We start from the raw sequence: 13,557 nt of genomic DNA, 5'->3' as shown, positions 1-13,557 counted from the left end.
GAAAAACAGAAGGAATTGTTCACCCTGACAAGGAAATGCTCACTTCCATTTTCCTGAAATGGTAGCTTATGTAGGGAAAGGGCTTACTTTCAGAGTAATCTGAAAAGGTTTAACTATATACGTTTAAACTTTCAATTTTTGAAAAATAAAAAGCACATTTACATGCTGTATCTACGTAAAGAGGTAGATAGTGAAACATTTCCATCCTATTCCTGTTCCCCATCCACCTGGCTGTTCTTCCAGTTATAATCATATTAGACTAAATTAGTTATAAAGTCTGAATTTCCTTTTTTTTTTTTCCAAGAAAATTCCATGTGTGATTTTCCTACAGAATCAAGTTGTTTTAGTTTCTTCAGGGGATAAGGCACAGAATAAGTGAAGACATGCATTTATAACTATAAAACCAGGTATCCAATGGAGGCATGATGGAGTGCTGGTTTCCCTTCCTCTCTCTTACAGAGAGGATCTTACATAGGCCATGGCCCCACTGCCTGATTTCTAATGAGCCATTTTCTGTGCCTCTGAGAGTGGGAGAAGTTGCAGAGCTGCTTAGCTCCATATCTCGAGGTGTTTGGAGCCCTCACTATTGTCCCGGTGGAGGTCTTGGCTGTCCTCTCTTCTGACCTAACAGTTAGTCCTTTCCTTGCTGCTCTGTTGCATGTCTATTTGTATCTACTCCTGCCTTCCCCCAGGGAACTGAAGTGCCCTACCTGCACTCAGACCTTTATTTTTCTCAGTTTATGTCTCTAGCACATGACTTTTCAAACCCAGTGGAAGCTTTTTCCATGCTGGTGTCAGAGTTTGACACTAATCTGTACTGAAGAAGTAAAATACAATGTGTTATAAATTTTTATTGGTGCTACTGTGTTGAAGAGAATGTGATTTAACCTGGAGAGATTTGGATTTCCAGAATACCAGCAATATTTATTTTTTAGAGCTTTTGTTTCACTCTATTTTGGAACTCATTTCTGCCATAATGTGCATATGGGGTTTAAAAAATAGATATTGTGTTGGTGAAACTGTCCTTTTAAAACTCAAAACAGCTGGCAATATGTCTTCCTTGTGGTATGTTTGGAATTGGACAGACACAAGTAGAGATAAACTAATTGTAAACCAAAATAGCCAATCTTGAGTCCAACAGAGCTATTAATACACTCAAGAATCTATTTGGGGGATTCTAATTTCCCTAACAAAATATGTTCTCCTGAGATCTGACTTAGGAAAACAGGCATCAGCAAGTTCCCTTGAACTCCTCAGCACTTGTCATGATAATAAATTGCTACATGACTCATCTACCCATTCAAATTCCACTACAATTCTAAGTTGGTAAACACTTTGTAGGTTTCTGGGAGCACAGGGTACCTAAAAATAACACCCAAATAAGGATTAATTGGTACCTCAGATAACTCCACCTGACTATCATTGACACTGCCGATCAGCAGGAATTCCTGTCTCTTTATAAACTCTGAGATTTCTTTTCAAATGCCTAATTTGGAGCAGGTGTTACTTTTGGGAGGAATGCACCGGAACACACTTTGGAACCATTTCTTCATAGGTGCATGAGTTAGAATAAGTCTTCGCTTTTTATTACATTCGTGCATCCATCTGTTTCCTTCCTTCCTTCTTTCCTTCCTTCTTCCCTTCCTTCCTTCCTTCCTTCCTTCCTTCCTTCCCTCCCTCCCTCCCTCCCTCCCTCCCTCCCTCCCTCCCTCCCTTCCTTCCTTCCTTCCTTCCTTCCTTCCTTCCTTCCTTCCTTCCTTCCTTCCTTCCTTCCTTCCTTCCTTTCATCTTCCTTACCAGAGTCAGTCATCATTTGGCATTCAAATCAACAAGGGTTAAATGCCAATTGTGTGCCAGGCACTGTGCCAAGGCCTTGGGGCTACAAATAGGTTCCTGCCTTCATGATGTTTCCATTTTAGTAGGGAGACAGACCTGTAAACAAACATGAACACTACTGACTTTGATGACAGAATCTGACACATTGTGGATGGAGTAGCATGGGTTGACATGTTTAGACAGGTGGCCACTTTAGGTTGAGGGATCAGGGAGGGCCATTCTGATTACATTTGAGCTAAGTCCTGAACCATGGAAGAGTCAGTCATGTGAAGCGCTGGGGGAAGAGCATTCTAGGCAGAGAGAATGGCATGTGCAAAGTTTTGAGGCATGGAAAGGAGGCCACTGGAGCTGTAGCAGAGTAACTGAGAAACTGAGGGGTGACTTTCTCTGTCATGCTTGTAAGACTTGCATTTATCCTGAGGGCAGTGGAGAATTGTAGAAGTATTGCAGACGTGTTTAGAAAGTGGAGAATGGATTACAGTGAAGGATGGATCAGGATGGTATGGGAACAGGTAGGGACTTAGGTTTCAGACTGCTAAAATGGTTGACCTGTGATGAACATCAGAAATAAGGCATTTGCACCAGGGATGGCCAGAGATTGAGGGAGAACAAGGGGACAGGTGGGGTATGGGAGAAGAAGAAACTAAAACGGCCTCTAGCTTGTTGTCTTAGGTAACTGACTATGGAATTGTTAGAGGTTCTCTGTGACTTATACAAGTTGAGGAAACAAGAGGGGTAACAGGCTTGCTGAGACATGGAAAGGCGAAGAGGAGGAAGACAGCAGGCAAGCGCAGACAAAATGGTTGCAGGGACTTTCACGGAAACACCCAGGAGGCAGCTGAATAAAACCTCTTGATGGTTTCTCCCGATCCATATAGAAGGCCTGGGCTGGAGACAGAGATGTCAGAATTCATTCATTCAGAATTCATTCACCAGACCCTGTGCTAGGGTTCAGGGATACTAAGGTGAATAAGATACTTCTTCTGAATGAATGAAAAAAATCGTCTGGAGTCCAGGCGTGAGAAAAATAAAAGGTGACAGAAGAGTTGGTAATGTTCTAAGTGCATATACAAAGACAAGCAGTTTGCTCTAACTGGGGAGGTCCAAGTGGCTTTGTAGAGGAGAGTCCTTGAACTAGAAAAAAGTATTCCAGGTAAGAGGAACAGCATTTACAAAGGCATAAAGGTGCAGAAGTGCAAGGTGTGACTGGCATGTGTGTGTGTGCATGTACATATGCATCTGGGAGCATCCAGGGAAGTGGCTGGAGATGCACCAATGCCTTAAAGCAGCGACTACAAGCTCACACGGCTTCTGGGGCCAAGCATGCATGGAGTGAATGAATGAAGGTGGCTGGAGGGAAGACTATAGGGAATGGTGGCACCTTCATCATCCTGGAGAGTATATGCTCCCTCTGACAAGACCAGAAACCTCAACTTCAGCTAACTACTTCCAGGGAGAAAGATGTTGGGACTTCTGAGTCTTCTACAAAAGTCAGAAATATAAAATCACTTCGATTTTGAATATTGACCCTTGATTCAAAATAATTTAAAAACACTGGGCCAGATGAAACATGCCTGTCAACTGAGTGAGACTGATGATTGGCAACCTCTGCACTATCGATAAAGGAGTTGCTTTTATACCATTCTGTGCTTTCTCAACTGGGCAGAATAGAGCTAGTTATAGCCTTGCCGAAGTCAGTAAACCAAGACACTGGGGTACCAGGTAACATTTCCAGGAGCACTAGAACACAGCAATTGACTTCCCCTAGTGTTAAGTGAATACCTACTGTGGACTCAGTGACATTCTTTCTCAACTCTTGAAAAATGTGCCCAAAATGTAGGTTCACCCGTTAGAGCTCCACTGCTCAATAGGGTACCTACTAGCTATATGTGGCAATTTAAATTTCGATTTAAATTAACTAAAATTAAAAATCCACCTCCTTAGTCCTACTGACCACATTGCAACTACTTAACAGCTAGCTCCTTGTGGCTAGTGGCTACCATACTAGACAGTGGAAGTCTTGAACACTTTTATCACTGTCTAAATTTCTATTGAACAGTACTGCGCTAGATTTAAAATTCTGTATGGATGTAGAATGTGTCCACTTTATCCACTGCTATATTTAGGGTAATAGGTATATAGTATTGAGCACGTAGGTGCTCAACAAACATGAGTTGATTGATTTTTAATTGGCTGAGGTGCTGTTCTGTGAGAGCCAGCTCCATTCAAAAAGTGAACTCAGGCAATATATTTACGTGTAGACACAAAACATTTTTTAAAAAAACTATTTTGTATGCATCTTTCTAAAATCTAATTCTGTACTGTTTGTGTTATTTTAGATAGGAATAATCTGAAACAATTGAAGGATTACATAGTTTTCATGTTTTCTTGGCAGTCCTTACCCTGAATGGTTTGATGTTCCAAAATTTCTGAACAGTTATGACTAAGAAAGTGGAGACATGCTCAGGCTTGGGGGCCATTATTCTGTATACTGTATGTTTGCAACAATTGATAGAGTTGGCATGCTTTCTCAAAGCCTCCTAGAATGAGGAAAGACATAGCATTCATCCAGAGTATAGAAAATATCTAACAATCATACATTGCCACTAGGGGAAACAGCAATGTTTAAGAGCTTCTACTGTGGATCAGAAAAAAAGATTCAAAATGTGGCTTCGCCACTTAAAACTGATACCACCAAATCACACTATAGGATGTGTGGTTTTCCTTTATTTTCCCAAATCACACTATAGGATGAGTATATTGTTATTCCCATTAAACAAAAAAGGAAACCGAGGCATAGAGAGGTTAAATACTCTCCCAAGACCGCACAGCTAATACCTGGGGTGGAGTTGTGCTGCAAACCCAGGTAGTCTGACTCCAAGGTCAGTTTTCTTAACCACGGTGCTACCATGTCTCTCATTTTTGCCAGGTTTACTTACCTTCTCTGTGCCTCAGCTTCCTTACCTGTAAAACAGGGATAATGTTATATAGTTCACACAATATGTTGCAAGGCATAGTGTCTACCAGCCACTGTTGGATCTGTTTATTTTTAGATAAAGGAATTTACTAAAATACAAAATTATGCTCACTCTCATAATATAAATGCATTTAAACAATAAGGCTATTATATTTTTTTCACCTATCAGACTGGCGAAAACAAAAAAAACTTAGATAATAATTCAGCAAAAGAAGTGGATAAAGAGGTATGCCTGTACACTGCTGCTGGTCGGGGAGTAATTGGTATCACCTCTAAAGAAGGTATGTTAGTCTGCTTGGGCTGCTGTAACAAAAAACCACAGGCTGGGCTGCTTAACCAATAGAAATTTATTTTCTCACAGTTCTGGAAGCTGAAAGTCCAAGATCAAGGTGCCAGTAAACTTGGTTCCTGGTGACGTCTCTCTTACTAGCTTGCAGACAGCTACCTTCTTGCTGTGTCCTCATATGACTTTTCCTCTGTGCTCAAGGGAGAGACAGAGATCTCTGGAGTCTCTTTCTCTTCTTATAGGGACCAGTCCTATTAGATTAGGGACCCATTTTTACATCTTCATTTCATCTTAATTACTTAAGGGCCTCCTCAAGGCCTTACCTGCAAAATACAGTCACATTGAGGGTTAGGGCTTTGACATATGGATTTTGGGGAAATACAACTCAGTTTATAGCAGAAAATTAGCAATATCTATCACAGTTAAGAATACATGTATCTTAAATTTGACCTAAGAAAGCCAATCCTAAGAATTTGTCTTTAAAATATATTTGTTACTGTGTGCAAAGATGTGTGCTCTAGCATATTCACTGCTGAGAAACTTGCTGTAGCAGAAGATTGATCTGACAGTCTTGGTGCTTTTTAACAGAGGATTCACTGAACCAAGGGCCAGGAAACTTTCTGTGAAGGGTCAGACAGTAGCTAATTTAGGCTATGCAAGCCACACAGTCTTTGTCATTGTAACGCAAAAACAGCCATTGATAATATGCAAACAAATGGTCATGGTTCTGTTCCAAGAAAGTTTCATTTACAAAAACAGGTTGCTGACTGGATTTTGCTTTGGGGCCATAATTTGCTGATTTGGGGGTATTTTTGATTTTTGTATTACACAGTATATATATATATATATACACACACACACACACACATACACACACACACAAGGGAATACTATGTAGTCGTCAAAAGGAACATCTCTGAGAGATATAACTAAGTGGTTGACTGGATTTGGCTTTGGGCCCATAATTTGCAGATTTTTGGTCTACATAAATTAGGGTATATCTATATATATATACACACACACACACACACACACACACACAAAGGAATACTATGTAGTCATCAAAAGGAACGTCTCTAAGAGATATAACTAAGTGGGAAATCGTAATGTTGAAAACACCTATAGGGTGTCTACCAGTGCTAGGTGCTAGTCTAAGAGCTTTCTAGGTATTAACTCCATATTCACAGTTTCTCTAGGAAGTAGCTACAATTATACCCATTTAATAGTTAAGAAAACTAAAACACATTAAGGAACTTGGTCAACTTCCTATAATTCACAGGTGGTAGAGCCAGGATTCAAACCGGGTTTGAAGCCCAACCGAAGTTCTCACCCTCCCCTCATACTGCTTCCTGGAACAATGTATACCCAAGACAGTGAGCTACCCCTTAGGTATATTAAAAAGTGGGATTATATCAGTGTTTCTCAACCAATTTTTTGTTAATACCTCCTCTAAGGAACCTTTCAAGATATTTTTTCCCTATGGCCTCCCCCCAAAATTTTAGTATCACAGATATACAAGATATGTGTTTATGTACTGCTTTATACAGAAAGAGTACGATTTTTCTGCCCTCCTTCATCTGAATGAATTTTCACTCTTTTGGGGTTGATTCTGTCCCCAGCTGAGAATTCACAAATTATATATGTACTTACATCTTCATAGGCCATCTCCAGAAAGATCTATAAGAAATGGAGAGCAATTCTGGGTGTAGTCTGGGAGCGTCAGTTAGAAGAGGAAGGTCTCAGATTGTATTACTTTCTTCAAGAAATGAGGAGAAAGTAAAGAAAAGTCTCCAAGTTGCCAAAACAAATGACTATCTTATGAAGGAGGGTGAGGCCCCACAAGAGAGCACCTGCTGAGCTCCCCTCATTTGTCTCAGGCTGGCTGTGGTGGAGGAGTGCTAATGAGGCCTATCTCCAGGAAGTCCTTGATTGGAGGAGGGCTGCCATTTCTCTCATCTGCCGGGAGTGCTTGTTTGCCTGGCTTCAGTGGCTTAGTTGACAGCATCTTCTTCCCTTTTCCATGAAAGTGGCTTTTGGGATTCTCTTTTCCCCACAAACAACTCAAAATTGGAAGAAAGGGATTTTGAGTGAGTTCATGAACCCTTTGCTAGAATAAACCTAGCCTGCCTTAATCTCTTTTGGAACCCAGAAATCCCTTTTGAGGTTATTGCAATAAAACTTGCTTCCCATTTATTCTTTCTTTCTCAACAAATGAACACTGTTGGATCCTGCGGTGCATTTTGGAAGAAAGGAAGTGATGGCAGGGAGGACTGGTAGAACCAGGATAAGAACGTTCTTCTAGTGTCTAAGCTTTGCCTTTATCTGCTAAACTGCACCCCTTATCTGGTGTCAAAAACTCTTTATGTGTCATGGAGAGCTGGGTCAAATCACTAGTGGCCCCTTCATGCATATGAATCAATCGGGAGAGTGGAGATCAGCATGCAAAACAAATGAAATAAAATGTGATGCAGCAGGGCACAGTGGCTCATGCCTGTAATTCCAGCACTTTGGGAGGCTGAGGCTGGCAGGTCACTTGAAGTCAGGAGTTCGAAACCAGCCTGGCCAACGTGGTGAAACCCCATCTCTACTAAAAGTACACAAATTAGCTGGGTGTGGTGGAACATTTCTGTAATCCTGGCTATTTGGGAAGCTGAGGCAAGGGAATCCCTTGAAACAGGGAGGTGGAGGTTACAGTGGGCCGAGATTGCACCACTGCATTCCAGCCTGGACAACACAGTGAGTGAGACTCCATCACAAACAAACAAACAAACAAACAAACAATGGGATGGAACAGAATTGAATAAAGTAGAAAGAGTGGGTCCCATGTGGTAAACATAACATTTGTTTTGCAAAACTTTGAATGTAGTTCCTTACGTGTACTGGGGCACATTCAAAATGTATTTATTGTAATTATTATGAATTATTATGTAATTGTTTAATTATAATTATTGTTAAGAGGGCCTCTCCTCCTAAGAGATGACCCTAGCACTTTGGCTAATCTTTGTGTCATCATCTGTAGCTTGTGTAAATTCTTACCCCTCCAGACATTCTTGATTACATCACTCTATTTCATACCCTTCATAGGGTATCACTACCAAATTAGCATATTTCTTACTTACTGGGGGCAGCAGGGGTGCAGAGGGAGAGGGTGGGTGCAGTGGATAATCTTCATCATGATATGCACAGGTATGAACTTCACATGATGCCTGTGTTATGATCTGGAGATGTTGCAGTTTGCACACAGGGCAACAAGAAACAGTGAGTTGGAAATGAACCAATGAGGGACAAGGTTTGCAGGCCCTACAGTGCAGGAAGCCCTTTCTGTGTGGGCACAGAGTGAGCGCTATTTATAAACATACTAGAAACTTTCCAAAGGAAAGTTCAGACCCTTTTTTCTTTCCGGCTAGTCAATGTTACATACTCTATGTTGTAATAGTTTGCATATTTTATGAGCAACCTCTAATAATAGCTTGTATAATGTATCATACTGTATTCATTCAACAAATATTTGAGTGCCTAGTCTATTTCAGGCACTGTTCCAAGTGCTGGGGATACAGGCATGCACAATCCAGTCAAGTCTCAGTCCCTGATGGAATTTATATTCGAGTGGGAGAGATAGAAAGGACAACTAAACAAACGAATACATAATGTAATTTTGGGTCTATACTTAATCTCTCCCATTGGACTATAAAAATGCTTAGGCAAGAATTGTGTCCCATTTAGCTGCTGTTTTTTCAGCCGTGTGCTACAATGAATAAATGTATGGCACCTCGAGGATCCCGTCTGTACACAGTACATTTTCATTTACTAGGAGCTCTTCAGCAGGGAATTGGATAAACATTGGCTCCTGATTGGGGGCATTGTCAAAGTTATCTCAATATTTGATCATTGAAAATCTACCTGCTGCCACACATTAGTGCTATGGACTGAGTTACTTTCTAACAAAAGTTAATATAATTGAGTGGAACAACTATCAATTTTAAGAACATTATCAGCTACTGAGCACTTTAGGGAAATCTGCTAAGAAGTTTACTTATATTAGTTTTTGTATTATATATTATATTCATATAAAAGTATTATAATTATAGGATTTTATTTTTGTCCTTTTCTTTTGGGATAATGTGGTAGGCAGATTAATAGCCTCCCGAAAGATGTTCACATTCTAACCTCCAAACCCGTGGTTATGTTGTGTTACATAGAGGATTATGGTCACAGATAGAATTGAGGTTGCTAATTAGCCAACCTTAAAATAGCAGATTATCCTGGGTTATCCAAGTGGACCCAATGTGGTCACGAATGTCCTTAAAAGAGGCAGAAGAGGAGGCTTGAGTGATGCCCCTCTGAGATGAACTCAGCCTGCTGTTGCTGGCTTTGAAGATGGAGAAAGAGAACCATGAACTAAGGAATATAGGTAGCTTCTAAAAGTTGGAAATGATAGGGAAAAGGACCTCCAGACGGAAGAAATCCCTGCCAACCCTTTGATTTCAGCCCATTTTATGCATGAAAAATCTAAACCCCATGGATGATGAGGCCCTTTCTCAGGATCACACAGCCTGGTTCCAAAATTTGAATCCAGGTCCATCTGATTCTAAGCTGAAGTTTATACTGGGTGGTTAGAAATCTATGTGATCACTTTACATTGTGAAGCTAATGACAACATCTTCTGATGCAAAAGATGCAATCTAGCTCTTACTCCCAAGACAAAGACTGACCTCAGGTCTCATCTGAGGCAATTGTCTGTGCTGACAAATGCAGTTTCTAGGAAATGCATGTGGCACCATGCTGCTAAGTCCAGTGGAATCATGTATCAATACTAACCGTGAAATTTTAATAGAGTGTCTAGGAGCTTCGAGTGAGCAAGATTAAGAAAGGACTTATAAAAAGGGCAGTAATGCTCAGGACAATGTGTCAGCTATGGAATCTATCAAAATTCTAGGAGGAATATGAGAGTGAAGATCAATCAGAAGAGACTTAACTCTCTAAAGAGATCAGAAGAGAAAATGTCTGGGAGAAATGTCACTTCACATGAAATATTTGAAATAAGAAAAAACATTCAGTTTGTATTTTGCATTTCTTGTGTTCACCAAATTGGCATGACAGCAGGTGACCTATTACATGAGATTGTCTCTAGTAAGTAGAGAGATGACTTTAAATTGATATGAGCCAGTGAGTCTTGTTCACAGCACAAGCCAATTAGACCCTCTTAAGTTCCAAGTGGCTAGGCAATCAATATATGAATAAAATAGCAGAGGCTCAAAGGCAGACTCTTTCTCAGCCATCAGGAAATCTATTAGACTTACTACAACCAACTTCAAGGGTTTTTTTTTAATAAACCAAGGCACACATAGAGGTAACCTGCTTATTTAATGGAAATACTCAACTAGACATAATATTTTCTGCACAAACAACAGGACTTCCAGGAAAATAGCTAAAGTTCACTCTGTTCTCGTCTTGGCATTTTTATACCCAGTGCATATTATTAACATAGGTGAGTTCCAGTTGGGACTGGAGGAGCCAGGCCATTCTTGAAAGTGCTTGCTGCCAACAGACTCTGAAGAGCATTCAGCTAAGTCTTAAAATCCAGCAAAGCCTCAGCCTCTAAGCCAAGCATGTTAAGAAATTATTCTTAGTTCTACTGGACTTCTGGCCATCTTAAATACTTCATTAGCTTACTCAGTGAATTGGGTCTGACTTTATTCATGTTGGCAAATGATGCTGAAAAAACAAATTCCTTCCAACTATCAGGGACTCAGCATCACTACTGAAGGTTAACTGAAGCATCTGATGGTCTGGGTCTGTACCAGTTGCACCCTAGGTGGACAGACAAAGCTCATCGGCTTAAAACATAGTAGGTAGGGTGGTAGCACTTTTGTGGTCTAGCAAGGTAATTTAGAGCAAGCAGTTTTGGACACAGAGAAACCTAGACTTCTGCATCCACTGGGCTCTGCCCATATCCAGCTCAATGATCTTCAACAAGTTATCTAATCTTTACAAATCTTAGTTTTCCCATTTGTTCAATTGGTACAACAATATATTTATCTTGCATTTCCTGTGAGCATTAAATAGGAAAGTGGATATCAACTGTGTAGCATAGTTCTCTGCAGAGTAGATGCTCAGTACCTGGTAGTAACTAAGAACTATTTTTATTAGTGAAGGTGTTCACAAGGATTTTGTCATTACCTAATTTCTCTATACTTTGGTTTTCTAAGCTGTTATATAAGGGTAATACTAGTATCTGTCGCATAGTATTATGGTTAAATGCAAAGTGCTAAACTCAGTGGCTGACACATTGTAAGCACCCAATAAATGTTAGCTATTGGTTTATAGCTGTTATCAAAAATTATCTTTAGATGACTAGATAAAATCACATGAAATATTGGGGTTAAAGTCATTTTTATGTGCTAAGTAGACTGAGGAGTTAATGGTTAAAACAAACAAACAACAACAAAAAAAACCTCTTAGGATTAGAAGAGATTTTTGGAGAGCTATTTTTAACACTGCCAAACCTCAGTGTGGCATACATTATCGGTGGCCCACCCGGATCCTCTTGGGCCTCATCATTGCATGCGTACTGACCTAATAACCCCCAACTGCCAGCCCTCGTACCGTTCCTCACGCTTTCTCCATCTGCTCTAGCCCATCCACAGGGTGATCGGAAAGGGCTGGGGAATTGCCATTCTCTTAGAGCAGCCCTAATTCAATGACTGACAGGAGCGAGCAGGTAAATATCACAGCTCCTTTTGGCCCTGGTTGGGCTGAGTGGTGTTCTGCCCTGGGTTTCATATTCTCTAGTAGGATTGAGCCCCCGTTGCCCATAGCAATAATCTTCTCCGCAACCGAAGATTTATTGTCTTCCTTCTCTTCTTTGGTTCACTTCCCCACCCTCCTACTTGTACTTGAATTCTTATCTCAGAGAGAGTCGGCTTCTGGGTTAACTCAGTTTAGGACACTTTTTTCAAATGGGGACAATGGCACTTACCCTTTCACTGGGCTGATGAGAGATCAAATGAAATTATAGATGTTATGAACTTTGAACAGTACAAAGTGCTTTCTATAAAGTGAAGATTTATTATTCTTTGGCCAGTGTTTAAGATTTCTCCAAACCAATATTTAAGACGCAAGAACCAGCTGGAGCTGTTGCTGAGCATGAATGGGGCCCCCATCCTGACTCAGGCTGCCATATCCTCATTCCAGGGCTTCTGGCATCTCTTTGTGTACCCATCTTCCTCCAACCCTATTGCTCTCCATCATGCCATCCTGGTTTATTTCCTCTTTAACATTTATCACTATTTGAATTTATCTTATTTTTCTCCCAGCACCTAGAACAAAGCTTAGCACATGGCAGGTGCTCCACAAATAGCGGTTGAATGAATTGATGACTTCATTAATCCATTCTCAGCATTATCCTTTATAGGAAGTTGCAAAAATAGTAGAAAGTCCCACGAACCCTTCACCCAGCTTCCTGCAAAGGTGACATCTTGTCTTACGATAGTACAATATCAAAGCCAAGAATTTGATAGACGGATTTCTTTGAAGAGAAAATTAAATCATGTCATTGTCCTGTTTATTTGCCCAGTGGCTTCCCACTTCTCTTAGAATAAAATCTGTTTCCATGTCCTCCAAGGGCCTTCATAACCTGGCTCTTTCAAACTCTGCAGCCCCAACTCCCCCTCCACTCCTTGCATGTCCAGCCCTAGTAGCTTTTGTCTTAGGAGTCATTTCAAGTCACCCAGCAGTCTCCCCTCTTTAGGTCCTTGGATGCACTCTCTCCTCTGGCTAAAATACTCTACACATGACTGGTTCCTTCCTATTTTTCATGTCCCAACTTACACGTCCCTTCCTCAGAGAGGCCTTTGTTGACCACCCTAGGCCGCTCCTCCCCACCCTGTCCCTTGTTTCTTTTCCTTACAACATTAATCGCAGTTCATTGTTACATGTTTGGTTAATTTACTTTTTACTATTTGAATCTTCCAATCTTGAGTGTAAGCTCAAAAGATGCCAGGTACTGTATTTTGCTCAACTCAGTACAATTAGAAGTTTGACATATAAAAACTCAGGCTTCAAAAAAACCACAAGGAGATACCATCTCACACCAGTCAGAATGGCTATCATTAAAAAGTCAAGAAATAACAAATGCTGGTGAGAAGGGAAGGCTGGCGGGGCACAGCTCACACCTGTAATCCCAGTCCTTTGGGTGGCCCAGGTGGGCAGATTGCTTAAGCTCAGGAGTTTGAGACCAGCCTGGGCAACATGGTGAGACCCCATCTCTACCAAAAATACAAAAATTAGCCAGGCATGGTGGCGTGAGCCTGTAGTCCCATCTACTGGGGGGACTGAGGTAGGGGGATCATTTGAGCCCAGGAGGCAGAAGTTGCAGTGAGCCAAGATTACGCCACCGCACTCCAGCCTGGGTGGTAGAGCCAGATCCTATCTCGAAAGAAAGAAAGAAAGAAAGAAA

The sequence above is a fragment of the Macaca nemestrina genome, chromosome 2, assembly GCF_043159975.1.
Source record: "Macaca nemestrina isolate mMacNem1 chromosome 2, mMacNem.hap1, whole genome shotgun sequence".
In the NCBI taxonomy this organism is placed as follows: Eukaryota; Metazoa; Chordata; class Mammalia; order Primates; family Cercopithecidae; genus Macaca; species Macaca nemestrina.
The sequence above is the reverse complement of the archived record's forward strand: the minus strand, read 5'-3'. Positions refer to the sequence as shown.